Source organism: Girardinichthys multiradiatus, chromosome 5 (assembly GCF_021462225.1).
Source record: "Girardinichthys multiradiatus isolate DD_20200921_A chromosome 5, DD_fGirMul_XY1, whole genome shotgun sequence".
Classification (NCBI taxonomy): Eukaryota; Metazoa; Chordata; class Actinopteri; order Cyprinodontiformes; family Goodeidae; genus Girardinichthys; species Girardinichthys multiradiatus.
In genome coordinates this window covers 46,112,521-46,125,474 of record NC_061798.1, presented here as the reverse complement: position 1 = coordinate 46,125,474, position 12,954 = coordinate 46,112,521, and positions in this window count along the sequence as shown.

Here is a 12,954-nt window from a genome sequence, read left to right as displayed (position 1 = left end):
TTTAACAGGATCTCACTTTAAAAAATCCCTAACTATCATCCTTTATCCTTTCAGAAAGCATTATTATTTATGTGGTTTTCTCCTTAAATGTGATCTCTCTGTTGATCGCTGTAAAAAAGTTTAATTACAACATTTAAGAATTAATCTATTAAAGCAAATTAGCAAAACAGATGCAGCAGTAGCTATTGCTCATTATAAAATTGGCTCGCTCTCTATAAACAACTACTGCAAATACTTTTTAGTTTACTTAACCTCTATTTGCTCAAGTTGGGTTAATTGTTGAGCTTTTCTCAGAGGTTAAAATCTTCGAATGTTAAGCATACTTTTAAACATGTAAAGCTTTTTTCTGCTCATGTGAGTTTTTTCCCTGTAACTCCAAACACCACAGATTACAATGTGTGGTCACAGTATTAGGCAGCCCCAGGGAGCTGGATTATGAACCAAAAAAGCTTCTGATTTCGTCCTCCTCCCCTGACCGCTGCCTCCCCCCTCAAACCCTCCCATCTCATCACCACCGCTCACTCACCCCAGCCTCCTATGATTAAGGGTCAAGCGTGCCACGTCGTCTCCAGGCCATCATTAAATCGGAGCCAGCGAAGAGAACGAGAGAGAGTCAGAAAGACACCCTGGCACACAGGGCTAATGAAAGCCATGAATCACCGTGTGGTCTTTAAAGAACATATTAGTGACATCATTAACTCTGCTCATAGGCCAGAGCCGGGGTGAAGAGGCAGGTCGCTCCACCAGCCTTCTGCCACCCGTCTCTACTACACTGCTTTCCAGTGCTCAGTAAAGCCGTCCCTCATTTGGGAGCCACCCATACTGAAAATCTTAGTTCACATTAAAAACCAAGCAGTTAGATGTCACCGATCAGACTATTAAGGTTTATTTTCGATATGCTGTTGTTGAAAAGCTTTGACATGCTGATCCTGATTTTGGACAATTCTGATTTCTCTTCAGTAGTTGTTATGTATGAAGATGGAGGACCACCATTTAAGCTATTTCTTTCTAGCCTTGAATGGTTTTTAATTATTTAAATTGGCAGCAGAGGCGACATCACGCCATGCGTCTTACAGTCGCTGTAAAACCAGGTTTTACTGATATTTCAAAACAGGAGAGAGTGATTACAGAGCAGTTAACGCACACCATGACTAATCTCTTGTGTATTCTTAAGAGATTGTAGATCCTTACCTTAATTCTGAGACTTTGAACATTGCCAACATTTCCAAATCCTGTCTGTTTGATGACAGAGTTTGGAAGATCAGAAAGATAAAGCAGATAAATTTTGCTGCAATATTTTCAGCCTTCCTGTTATCTGATTCAAACCTTATGTTTCCTCAAAGTCTTTTAGATTTTGTCAAATAAGACCTACAATAACAAATTTTTTAAGATTTTATATGACAAAAAAAACAAAGTAGTGCATAATCGTCAACAGGAAAAAAAAAAACATGCAGCATAAGCTATGTAGCATGGACTTATGTAATTACGGATGTAAATGTAAACAACAGAATGTGGGTGCACAAAATGCAACAGTAGCCCAGTAAGGTCTATGTGGTTTATGAATATTTGCACCTTGACCAAATGAAACAAGAAATGTTACTGTAAAATTCTCTGGATCGGAAGATATCCATACTAGCTGATATTTGAACTCCTATAACGGGATCGGATGGGACCCAAACATCCTGGACTGAATCATCTTTTGTGTACTTCAGAAATCTGGTCTTTATGAAAGAGTGGAAGGAATAAATCTGTTCTTAAGAAAGCCTTAAGAATTCCTGTTTGCAGTTTTCAAGGGAACCAACTTTAGAAAATTTGTAAGATTGATCAGATGAGAGGAAAACGCTATGTGTGGCAGAAAAACTAAATCAGACCATCACTCTGATTATGCATTCTCCCACTGTGAAACATGGTGGTGGCAGCATCATGCTGTGCAGTTGTTTTCCATCAGCAATGACAGGGAAGCTGGCCAGAGACGGTGGTAAGATGGATGGAGGTAAATACAGGAATATCCTGGAAAAAACCTGTTGGAGACTACTTGAGACTGAGGCGTAGGTTCACCTTCCAGCAGGACAAGGACAATAAACATACTGCCAGGGCAACAATGGAAGGGTTTAGATCAAAAGCATAATAATGTCTTAGAATTAAACAGACAATCTGTGTCAAGGGTTAAAAAAATTGAGGTTGGCAGAGAATCTCCATCCAATCCTAGCAACATTTTCTACTTGGTGAAGAAGAATGGGTAAAAGAACTGATTGTCAAAACATGTTTAAACTAAGTTGCAAGAATAGTGGGTTCAATCCAGCTGCACGCCATACAAGAGTCATTCTCCTTGTACTTCACAATTATGTTTTACTATTATGTTGATCAAGCACATAAAATACCATTGAAATACACTGTAGTTTGTAGTTATAACTTGACAAGACGTGAAAAAAGTTCAAAGTGAATGAATACTTTTCCAGTGTACACAACTGGTTCAACCAGAATGGAGCTGGAGATTGACAGACAGATTGCTGCGGCTGCCACAGAAATGGGGACGCTGTGCCATTGTCCGTTGTGGTGAAGAGAGAGCTGAGCCAAAAAGTGAAGTTCTCAATTTACTGGTTGGTCTATGTTCCTACCCTCACCTATGGCCATGATCTTTGGGTCATGACTGAAAGAATGAGATCCCGGATACAAGCGGCTGAAATGAGCTTCCTCCGTAAGGTGGCCGGGCACTCCCTTAAAGATAGGGTGACGAGCTCAGCCATCCGGGAGGGGCTCGGAGTAGAGCCGCTGCTCCTCCACATCGAGAGGAGCCAGTTGAGGTGGCTTGGGCATCTATAACGGATGCCTCCTGGACGCCTTCTTCAGGAGGTGTTCCAGGCACTTTCCAGCGGGAGGGGGCCCAGGGGACGGCCCAGGAGATGCTGGAGGGACTATTTTTCTCGGCTGGCCTGGGAATACCTTGGGCTCCCCCCAGAGGAGCTGGAGGAGGTGTCTCTACTGAGTCTGCTGCCCCCGCAACCTGGTCCCGGATGATCGGAAGATGACGGCGACAACGGCAACTGGTTCTGTTTAGCAGCTGCCATAGGTCAGTTGACGAAAAAGAAACAAAAACTGCATACCTCTGAAAAAGATCAAGTACTGGACACAAAATGAGTAAAAAAAACAGCCAAGCCCAAAGTAAAACCTGTTAAAGACAATCAGAAAGCCTGGAGAAATAATACTCAATATCAAATAAAAGAATACAAGAATGTCCTGCTCCCTGGAAGTAAAATATAAAAGGAGAGATGACTCAAAACTTTTGCACAATGCTGTATTTCTGCTTCTGTGAGCAAACAGTGGACATATTTTTATGGATGTGCTCCTCTTAAGCTGCCACTTCCTGTTTGAACAAAAACAACTCTCCCTCCAGACACCCTGCAGCGGGGGCCCGTGGCTACTCCTCTCGGGCAGTGACCTTTTCACACAGCCTCGGGACAAAGTGGCTCTCCTGACTCGCCCCGGAGCAACACCCAACCCCACCCCCACCACCGGAACGTTCTCTCTTCCAGTACTCAGGATCTGCTAGTGTTTACTGGCAGAGCAGGAGCTGGAGCCCCTCAGTATCCTCAATCTGACTGGAGCCTTCAGTGCTCAGGGAGGCGGCCCAGGCCTCATTAGGAGCTCTATGATGAAATGAGCTGAAAGGCCCCAGCCTCAGCCAACCTCAGCCAGCAATCACAGCAGCCTCAACTAGTAAGGCTCATCTCATGGCCCCATAGGCTTTAAATCATGGATAACCTTCTTGTTTCTTTCACTATCTAACTATCCACAACCCCCTAACTCGCTCTGTCTCACTCAAACTATGTATGGCTCGCCTCTACAATGCCCCCCATCACCTTCTTTTACCCCCCTGCATCTCCTCCCCTACGTCTACCTCGACTGGCCCGTACTCTATTACTGCTACTCACGACCACACTGTACTGTACTTTGCAGCTTTGCTCACTGGAGGCATCAAAGTTTAACACCTACTACTTACAGCTCTCAGTCACATCTCATCTCAGATTTACAATGTTTCGCTCTTGGATTGTTTCGCCAAGCTTTTCATCATTCGCTGTAATTGCAAGCTGTCTTTTTTTTCATTTACCCTTCGCTTCACTTCTGTCCATCCTTGGCCTCCGCCTTCAACTATTTATTATTTCTCTCCCTTTTTTAATCAAAGTAAGAATATTTTCCACAGTTTTTTATACAAAGTTGAACTTTTTGAAAGTTTAACCTTACTTTGCAAACATGCAAGCTGTATGTAATGTTGCAGATGGTAAAGAACCTGATTTTTATGTGCTATGGTACTTAAATGAAAAAAACTTGACTTTACTGATAACGTGCATATGTAGAGCAACACCTAACATTATTCAACCTCCACTGCAAATTAAGCTAAATTCTATAGTTTAAGTCTAAATAACTTAAACAAGAAAATTTTTTAATCCAAACTCAACTCTCCTACTTTTAATACTTTAGTCTCAAAATTATTCAACTCCCTGCATTAAACTTTTAATAAGGGCACACATTTGCAATTCAGGTTTGCTCTCATGCACACCTGATGTGATTTATGCACCCCTTGATTGGTTGCATCAGTTGGCCCTGAGATAAATCAGTTGATGGTAACATTTCATTGCATGTTAGAAATATGGCCATAAATTGTCCAAAGGGTTCAGAGAAGAATTTATTTCTCTTACACAAACAATTTGAAAAGGCCTTGAATTTTCTTAGAAATATAGCTGGAAGCAGAATGACTAAGTTTAAGGTTAACTGAACATTAGCTATGCCTCCTGGATGCGAACAACAGAAGAGGCTGCCACCAGATTAGGAGGGAGGTAGTCAAAAATCCTCAAATAGTTGAAAAAGACCAGCAGCAAGACTAGCAGCAGGCACTGTGGTTTCTGTTTCCAGTGTAAGGTACAAACTAAACGCTAAATGCCTTAATGCATCAAAAACTCACTACTGACCCAAAAGCACAAGAAAAGTCAGCTCCAATGTTGTCACAACTTAAAACCAAAGAGCAAAACTGAAACTTTCGGTGCCTTTGAATCAGAGGTAAATCTGGAGACTGAAGCATATGCTGGAAATAACACCATGTCCCCAATGAGGTATAGCGGTGGCTCAATGATGCTCATGGACTACTTGCACCAGAAAATTGTAGCATCTGTAGACCAGGATGTATTTAATCAGGTGTCAAGAAGTTCTGGGACAAAATGTAATGCAGTCTCTTAAGACACTAAAGCTTGGGCATCATTGGACCTTTAAGCAGAAAAATGAGCACAAGAATATCTTAAAGTCCAACAAGGCTTGGTTTCAGAAGAAGTCATGAAAGGAACAGGAGTGGCCATCAAAATCTGTACTGGGAGAAACCAGGTTGCAGCACGTGAACATGTACATTTCATGAACTTAAGGCTTTTGCCCATAAAGAGGTTCAAATATTGTGAGGTAAGTCAGTAATCATTAAAAAGTGCAGTTGGTAGCACTGTTGCCTTGCAGCAAGAAGGTCCTGGGTTTGATTCCCAGCCTGGGGTCTTTCTGCATGGAGTTTGCATGTTCTCCCCGTGCATGCGTGGGTTCTCACCGGGTACTCTGGCTTCCTCCCACAGTCCAAAGACATGACTGTTAGGTTAATTGGTCACTCTAAATTGACCTTAGGTGTATGAGTGTGTGCATGGTTGTTTGTGTGTTGCCCTGCGATGGATTGGTGATCTGTCCAGGGTGTACCCCGCCTCTCGCCCATAGACTGCTGGAGATAGGCACCAGCTCCCCCGCGACCCACTATGGAATAAGCGGTAGAAAATGACTGACTGACTGACTTCGTTATTTTAGAAGTAACTATATATTGAAAGAAAACATTGAAGCATCTTACTATTGACTATTGACTGAGTTTGCATGTTCTCCCTGTGCATGCGGGGGTTCTCACTGGGTACTCTGGCTTCCTCCCACAGTCAGAGATGCCTGTTAGGTAAATTGGTCTCTCTAAATTGCCCTTAGGTGTTTGAATGAGTGTGTGCATGGTGGTTTGTGTGTTGCCCTGCGATGGACTGGCGACCTGTCCAGGGTGTATCCTGCCTCCCGCCCATAGACTGCTGGAGATAGGCACCAGCTTCCCCATGACCCATTATGGAAGAAGCGGTACAGAAAATGACTGACTTTTCATGACTGTCATGCAGCTGCCTGTAGGCATGCAGGTTTATGCTTTGCGTGCATTTAATCCAAGCACTGACTCACTGGGAACCAGATTTAAGTATCTAATAGAAAAAGGGACTCTAAACAGAGTCATATAACTACTGAAGCATGCACTTGTAAGTTGAACCAGAGCAGCATCCGAGAAGATGATATTGAGCATTACACCGCCTTTCTCAAACATATGTTTGAATAATTAAGAGCCACTTAGTCCCATGTGAATGGTTGAGTATTGTGGATCAGCTTCACCTATGGAGCCATGAGGTCAGCATGGCAGGCAGAAGCAAGCATTTAAACTAAAGCTTCTTATATATTCATGAACCGTGAGTATGATTCTTTTCTTATTTCTCCACGTATGTTTCAACACACAAGAAGCAGAGGATAATTAATGCCTGTCGCAATGCTTTATTTCTGCAGGCAAAACATCTCTCCCTCCCTGCCCTTCGCTCCACACCTCGTATTAAAAGCATAATTCTATGATAAAGCCAGTTTAGGGAAACCTAATGTTATATTAAAGTGGAGTTAATCTATGCAAGTGGGGCCTTCTTACCATACATTATTATGCACTACAGAAAGCTTTAATGTGCAAAAAAGACCTTTTTTTCTGGCCAAGAGTAGACATTATATTACTACAGGTTAATAAAACTTTGGCTTTCTTAATTTTTCATAGTGGTTGGTGCATATGTAAATATTTAATGAAGGCTTTATGCTCCAAATATTCCAACAAAAAGGTTAATAAGCTCCAAGATGGAAGATAGGGTATATAATCGCTAGTCGATCCTACAGAGGAAAGAGAGATGTTGGAGAGGTAATAAAAGGCCCCAAAAGAAGTAAGAACAAAGGCAGCAGAATGACACTTTAACTGCTTTCTTAAACAAAAAATACAAGGAAGTAATATTAAAATTATAACCAGGTCCTTTTATTAAACAAAGACATTCTGCATTCAGAAAAATACTGTTTGAAAAACAGTTGACAGGAAGACCACATTGAACTTTGATGAAGGTAAGCTAATTTTTTTTAATCCAACAGTCTAAAACATAACAGTAAAAAAAATATGTATATTTCTAATATAAATAATAATAATAATAATAATAATAATAATAATGACATAGATAGTAATGGGTAATAATTTTTAAATAAATGAAAGGTCATTAAAGTATACAAATTCCCATAGTTTGTCCCACTGCAGCTGTCTTTTTCTCTCTTTCACCTCACAATATCACTGTGTGACAGTGATACTTCAGAACACTGGTCAGTGCTACAATATGTTGTATTGTACCAAAATTTTTCCAATAACCACAGTCAGTTTTACCTGGTGTACAACTGTAAACACAGATCTTGCAGAAGTTCTTTTTTTCCAGTGTCCTTTGTGAGGCATAATAGAATGGTGCTATAAAGGCTGGTTCATGTTAGTGCATAATTTAGTGACATAGAACAGTTTGTTATTGTGGTACCACTCTGAGCTCTTTAAATTAGCTGGGTGTAGGATTGTGCTGCAAGAGATCTTGCAATATTAAAACACTACAATCTTTCTCTGGATGCAATCTTTCTGTTGATACATTTTCCAGGTGCAGTTAGCATGGCTTGTCCCAGTCAACCCAGTGACACACACAATTTACTAATAATTTCTAACTCTGGGCCAGGCAGCTGATTATTATTATTAACACACATGTTTTACGCTGATTAGAGATTCTTAAGATATGATAAAGCTTTGAATAATTCTAAAAACGCAAAAGATTATTTGTACTTGTGGCCTGTACACTAAACCAAAGTTAGCATACCATTCGCGGCTCAGATTCTGCCTGTTTTAGAAACCGGGACTACATTTTATCAGCTCTTGTTCCAAATCTAAAATACAAAGAAATATCAAACTTGAACTGGATATGGTTTTCTGGATATTCGTTTTTGAATTCGTTAAAACACAGCTTGCAATCACTGTTGCCAACTCAAGGATTTTGTTGCTATCTTTAGCACTGTTGTTCAAAATACAACTAGTTGATTTTTTTCCCCTGGTGTTTTTAGAGATTTTTGGTGACTGACATAAAAGCATATGTACTTCTTACTATTCCCCTGCCCCAAAGAACTCACAGGTGTCCCAGTCCATGCACAGCAGTCCCTCCCAGCTGCAGACAGAGTTGGAGATGTTCTCAGCCTGCAAATAAATCGTGCATGTGCATGGTCTATTTAGATTATTATTGTAGATTGTATACTACAAATGTTAAAATGGCCTCGCTTAAAATTTACATGTTTTACTGTAACTTGTTTTAGACCAAGTGGACTACTAGGAAAAAAAAAACAGACAAATGAAACTGAAAAGCTAAAAGCCATAAAATAAATGAAATGAAAAATAAAGAGGTCTTTTTGGGTCACCTTTGGCAGTTCCAAGTTTTACTCATTTACTTTCACAACTATATTCCTTTCTTCAACAGTGTCTGTTATAATTACATGCACATGGATAACTATACAAATTAGGAAATGCTGTTATTTAGCTTCTTCTACAATTTTAGGGCAGCCTATAGCTACTTTTCTTGTTGAGAAAGTGACAGCACAGCTCCAACTCCTCCACGTTGCTAAAAGATTAGATAATTATACTAAGGCTTGCACGAGTACCTGTCCTTGTTAAGATGAAAGGGATAACTTATTATTCATATTGGCGTTAAGTTCTCTGTCATAAATTTCTGTGTTCAGAATGCTGATGAGATGGTTTGGTTTGTGTCATCTTGTCTCAGAAGGAGTGCATCTTTACAACCCAAATAATAATTACCATTGTAGGAGACAAGGTCAAAAATACTAACTGACTGGAATGCATCTGTAAGGCATTGTTTTCAGCATGTTGTGTCCCCGGTTAACGTTTTTGTCTGTATGTTTTTGGGGAAAAAGGGTGATTATTTAAAAATAATCTTTGCTAACACTTACCCTAACTACAAGCAAAATACAATAGTGGTTTTGCTTGAAATGTCAATTCCTAACCATAAAGCTCACAGTACATTTTTTGTGCGCACCCAGATGCATTTTATTTTTATCAACATGCAAGCTCCTTATACAATAAAATCTTCATATACACATGACAAACCCAGATGACAAAATCATTTAACTCATCTCCAACCCTTGCCTTTCTTTGAGAGCCCTGTCCCATCTAAAGCACATAGCTCTTTCCTTAATTAACACACACAGTGGTGTGTTGCAATATCAAATTAATATTTCAGTCCCTGCTTCATTTTATGGTCTCTACCATTTGAATAGTTCTTAATAGAGAGACAAGACATTCCCAGCGACCACTATTCCATAAAAAATGCACAAGCCACTTAAAACCAATGGCCAGTCACAAGGAGACACTTGGCCCCTCAAGACAAACCGCCATGCCTCCCTGATGAGGGGCAAAGCAGGCGTATTTTCAGCGCCTGCTGTGGAAAGTAATGCCCTCCTCTGAGCACACATCTGCTCTGAAGATTGGATAAAATAGTTTGATAGTGAAACATTAGCTACTTTTAAATCTCACGCCTGCTGAGCATTGCTCAAAAACGCACAATTAAAAATTTAAGTGCCCTCTTTGGCGTGGTATTAATCGTCAGGCCCATTGTATTTTCCCCAGAACAGAAAACCTCTGGCCCGGAGGTTGCTTAAACATCTTTGAACTGAACATTTGGGTTCAGATGAAGGATATCATATTATTAAAAGGCAAATAAACAAAGAACCGACTAGGTCTGCTGAAGTTAAGGTAAGCATATCAGAAAAATAGTTCATATGAGTTAGCTGATGATAATTTATTAAACTTCACTTGAGCTTAAGTTGAAACACTCCACAATCATGCAGGTAGCATTTAGGGACAATCTCTCTGACTATACACATTAATCTCTCTGCAACAGATCCTCTTATCTTGTATGACAGGCACTGTCCCCACATGATTGTCTAACATTACAGCATCATCAAAAATATTTAAAAAAAATGTTACAGCATCTTTCAAATATTCAGAGAATTTTTGACATCTCTGACTTTTATTTTGTTAAACCAGCAGCGCAGCAGGTCTCTATTTTCTCCACCCATTATCAACACTAGGTGTTATTTTAACCATGCAATCTGCATAACACAAATAGACCTACACTTTGAGAATTCAAAGTTTATTGGTCTGGCTATCATTCATGTAAATTAGAGACAAAAATAATAGAAATGGTTAAAGAATTCTTTTACTAGCAGGTCTGTCTTTACATCTAGTTTCAGATGAGAATAATGCACAACTCAGGTTTGCATGCACATTGCACCTACAAATGACTTCATGAATTCTACCCATGAGTTTCCAGTTGCTAAGAAATCCAAGATTGAAAAAGTATTGGGTATCAGGCAATTTCTTTAACATTCACCTTTTCCTACCACTATCTTCCTAAAAATTGTCACACTTATACTTTAAAAACAGTCTCATATCTACGTGCTGCCATTGTTAGAATTGCTGAGTGTCTCTGACCATGACTATGAGTTTACTGTGAAAATTAGCATCGAGTCCTTGACAATACCCGAACAACAAATTAAACTCTAAACTTACAAATCTCAATATATGATCAGTAACATTAAAATGGAAACTGAAGGTTCAGTGTATTAGATGTCCATGAACAAAATGTCCAACTATATGACCAAAATGTGTGCCAAAGGGGCAAATATCCCAAAGAACAAAGTATATTTTTTCACAGAAATTGGGGTTGAACAAAATTACATTTTATAAATCACTTTTATTTATTAAAAAAAATTATTAAAAGTGAGGTGGAACTTTACCTTGTTATTGGTTTATTTGTAGCTAATCCATCTTGAATTTCTTTTTTTCTGAGGAAAAGTGATGGAGCTGAAGGAATTTTAGCTGAAAGGCTACAAGACCTTTTATGTGTTGGTTTGACTAGAATTTTACTTTAGCATTACAACTGACTTTAACCCCAAAGTATAACATTATTTCTACATAATTATCTAAACAGATTTGACTGCATGCTATAAATGATAACAGTATAAAAATTCTTTGAGAACGGGAGCTGCTAATGATTGAAGGGTTGTGGGAAAAACAGAGCAAGAGATGAAAGGGATGTGGAATGACGGGACGAGGCAAGCAAAGAACAGGACCCCACACAACGGGGGGCCTGAGAGGCTGTCTGCAGCGGTGCCTGACTGACATACAGCTCCAGCGCTGCTGCCAAGCCCCCCCCCCCAACACACACAGAATTAGGAGACACAGAGCACAGTGTGAGCAGACAAATACACCTGTTCAGGAAGAGACAAACGAGCAGGCAGACGGTGAGGAAGAAAGTAAGAGCTTCTATGGATGTCAGGTGAGATATTCATCTATCAACTGGCAGAGGAGTTCATGAAAATAAGCTTCTGGGTAAAAGATTAAAGTAGAAGCTAGTTTATAATTAGCTGATTGGTCCAGAGTTAGAAATCATTAGTAGGGTTTTGCCACTGATGAGTGTGTGTGTCAAAGGGTTGACTGGGACAAGGACCATGGAACCTGTCACCCATAATTCATTCAAAATTCAGTATGAGACCGCACAGACAGTAGCTCCCTCCACAGTTATTAGCACCCCTGGTAAAAATGTTTTAAAGGCCTTAAAATGAATTCCTCTTTTACTCCAGTAGCTCAACCTCAAAGAGATTCTTTTTAGACAAATCCAACTTTAGTTTGACTACAGTTATTCAGAGAAGGAAAAAAGGTATGCTAACAAATACTTGTTTTTATCAAAATTAGCAGTGCCAGAATTTCTGGCATCCCTTAGGTTGATACTTTGTACCACCCATTTCCATGTTGAGTTAGCCATATATCTGAATCATTATCTTACTGAGAGACACAGTGATGACACTATTTCCAGTTTTATAGCAGAATCAATCAACCGTTGTTGAAATTATCATGTTATTTCAGAGTCTATCATGTCATATGGTCTACTACAGTGTTTCTCAACCCTGGTCCTTGGGGCCCACTGTCCGTTATGTTTAGATTTGTCTCTGCTTGTACACACCTGATTGAAATGATTGCATTACCTCCTCAGCAAGTCATCTTCAGCTTCAGTCAACAGTTTAATTACCCATTCATTTGAATCAGATGTATGGCAGAAGGGAAACAACTACAATATGGAGGATAAAGGGCCTTGAGGACCAGAGATGGCAAACCTTGGTCTAAAATAGTTGGAAGAGAAACATGCCCACAGCATCCAGATGCTCTGCCATACTTAGCTGTGTCCATGTGGTGCTTTTTCGGATTGTTGCTGAAAAGATCAAGTTTACTTTCAACAAACTGTTAAAAATGTATTCGAATAAAGACCCAGTACTATTTTTGATGGTAGGACAGAAAAGGCTTTATTCTGGCGGGCCTTCTAAACACACAGAGCCGTTAGTTGTAAACACTGTAAATATTGCTCAAACAGTTGATTTGGTCAAGTCAAGTCAAGTCAAGTTTATTTATATAGCACTTTTCAGCAACAAGGCACTCAAGGTGCTGTACATAAGGAAAAACATTACAATGATACAGAAAATTAAACAAAAGAGGTAATTAAAAAAAAATAAATGAAGAGAATAGAATGATGGACAAGAAAGGAAAATTGGACTGAAAACGTAACTAATAATGTTTAGGATACCACAGTCAAAGGCCACTCTAAACAAACATTTTTTTTATCTTGATTTAAAGCAACTTTGGGTTTCAGCGCTTTTACAGTTTTCTGGCAGTTTATTCCAGATTAGTGGAGCATAAGAACTAAAAGCTGCTTCTCCATGTTTGGTTCTGGTTCTGGTTCTGCAGAG